Raw genomic sequence first — 2904 nt, forward strand, 5'->3', positions numbered from 1 at the left:
TTTCTTGGGTGAAATGGTGAATTCCAGTTCAAAAGTGCTTTATTTGTGGTAGCAAAATCTTATCGAGTGGAAATGTTCATACAATAAAATAAGGAGTAGTTTAGGAATGATAATTAGAATTTGAGATAAACAATGTGTATATAGAAGATAATATTGAAAACAATCATAGGTGTAGATAAGCCCTGAAAGAAGAGCTAGTAGTGACAGAAATAGAGAGGGCCTAAGATTGAACGCACAAATAATCTGACAGACTTTTAAGAAAAAAACAGCAAATTAAACAAAGAAGGAACAGTTAAAATCATAGGGCGGGGTCTCCACTGAGGCAGCCATCTTGTTCTTGCCATATGCCTGTGTTAGAGGACCGTTCCTGCTTCAGATTTACCAATGGCATGAATCAAGAAAAGCTAATCAAACTTCAGGCTCAGGCTGGGATAGAAGGTAAGGGTACAGCTCACCGAAAGAAGAGCGAGGTACTTGGAACAGCTACAGCTGATGACAAAAAGCTTCCCATGTCTCTAAAAAAAAAACCTGACTGTGAACAATATAGCTGGTATTGAAGAGGTGAACATGATTAAAGATGATGGGACAATTCTTCATTTCAGCAATCCGAAGGTCCAAGCTTTCCTCCTTGCTAACACCTTTGCAATTACCCATCCTGCCAAAGCCAAACCAATCACGAGAAATGCTCCCTGGAATATTCAAGTCAACCTGGTGCTCACAGCTTAACAAGTCTTGGGAAGTTAGACAAACAGTCCCCCCAGCAAGTGTTGGCTAGCAAAGCACCAAAAGCAGCAGACATTGATAAAGAGCATAATGGTGTCTCAGATCTCCTACCAAATTTTGATGCGACATCAAAGGATGAAGCTAAGTAAAATATTTTCTAGTTTTTGGCATGGACTAGGTTTAGCAAATCAGTTATGCAGTTCCAAAGTTTTACAGACATGGAGAACATCACCTGTTACTAGTTCGGGAATTTAAATATTTCGTATATTAAGAATGCTGTTTTTTCAGCCATTTGATTTTGCATTTTGCAATTCCTCCCAGAATTTATTCTTTTGGTCAAATATGAAGTATTGGGGCAATTTGGAAAAAAAAATCATAGGGAGGGAAACATGATACTGTGCACAATAGAAGAGAACCTCACTTGACCTTACTTATGCCTCCCTTAACACACCTTAAATCTCTAGTTACCGTTACATATTTCTCTTTCCACTTATAGCAATATTTTAGGGAAATAATAATTTTACTACGTTTGATTCCATTTTTTAGGCTACTCAAGCAAATACCATGAAATGCATTGGGTTAAACAATGGGAATTGGTTTACAGTTTTGAGACTAAAAGAAAATATAAATAAGCATCATCAATACAACACTTGCTCCCTGAAGACTGGAATTCTAGGGTTGGCTGCTGGTGATCCTTGCTCCTTAGCTTGTTGCATAGCAAGGCACATGGCAGTGTCTCCTGGGCTCTCCCTTCTCTTTGGGGTTCCATTGATGTTCAGCTCATGGCTGCTCCCTCTGTGGCTTTCTCTTTGGGTGTCTGAATCCCATTATGAAAGATTCTGATAATAGGATTAAGACCCACCCTGATTGAGATGGGAAGGTACCTTCACTGAAGTAACCGCAACAAAAGGTCCTAGTTATAATGGGTAAACACCCACAGGAATAGATTAAATATAAGGACATGTTTTTCAGGGGTATATACAGCATCAAACCACCACAATGTCTCTAGAACTTCCCCTTGAACATCAAACCATTACAGACATTATATCCCAACCACTTCACTGAAATTGCCCTCCTTAAAATCCAAGAGTCAAAATAATCTAAATCAAATAGACATCTTTTCAAATTTTTATCTTACTTTGTTTGAATCTTTTGACATTGTGGACCACAACTTTTACCTAAATATACATCTTCTCCTGGTTTATGAAAAACAATCTTTTCTGGACTCCTATGCCTTTCAGTCCCTATCTTAGTCTCTCCTTTCTCTGCCTGGCTCTTAACTCCAAGGTTTATTCCACAACTCTCTTCTTTTCTCACATTTTAAATTATCCTAAGGTAGTTTCTCCCATGCCCATTGATTCAATCTGAACACACCTGATTCTCATTACTTGCAGCTGTTATGTCCTATAAATTTTCTGCAAACACTGAATTGGTGAATACTGAACAATTGCTCTGAGGGGGGATACAGAGCTGGTTTTCTGAGAACCTCTGGTCACAACATTTTAATCAACTGATCATTATATAATTTTGGTTTGTATAGTTTCTGCTTAAAGACACCTTATTTAAAATATACTGTTGGCTCATTAAATTTGAACTCATAGCCAACAGCACTATAATTCATACTTGAACAAAATTTATCTGAGACACATTTTCTCTGTAAGGCATATCACAACCTTCATGCATTTAGGAGCACTAGATAGTACTCCAGCATTACATACAGGGGCCATTTTAAACAATCACCTATAAAAATCACAAAAATGTGACACTGAATATACAGGATAAAGGATACCTGTTTACAGTATGAGAGCTGGAACGAAAAGACAAGTGCAGCCTTGCTTAACTTCAGCTGGGAACATGTACGTTAGGTGACAAATTTTTCTCCATATTGTATAATCCATGGAAGATGGAATCTATGAATAACGAGAATTGGCTGCACTATAATGACTTCTAAGTCTTTCTTTAAACCAGCTGTTTTTTATGACCTCTGAACAGTAATACCAGATTATCCACTAGATATACCCAATCAGTGGTCCCACAAGCAGCTGATTATCAACATACTCCAAAGTCAACCCATCTTCTAACTCAAACCTGCCATTCTTCCATTATTTCCAATACAAAAGCATTTATTTCTTTCCAATGGTCTAAGATAGAAACCTGGAAATCATTTTAGATTCCTCCATC

The 2904-nt window shown here is 37.6% G+C and overlaps 1 pseudogene; it reads left to right on the forward strand.

The window, feature by feature from the left end:
- The first annotated feature begins 364 nt into the window (after positions 1 to 364).
- On the forward strand, positions 365 to 872 carry LOC143680545 (transcription factor BTF3 homolog 4 pseudogene; annotated as a pseudogene).
- Positions 873 to 2904: the final 2032 nt, after the last annotated feature.

The sequence above is a fragment of the Tamandua tetradactyla genome, chromosome 4, assembly GCF_023851605.1.
Source record: "Tamandua tetradactyla isolate mTamTet1 chromosome 4, mTamTet1.pri, whole genome shotgun sequence".
In the NCBI taxonomy this organism is placed as follows: domain Eukaryota; kingdom Metazoa; phylum Chordata; class Mammalia; order Pilosa; family Myrmecophagidae; genus Tamandua; species Tamandua tetradactyla.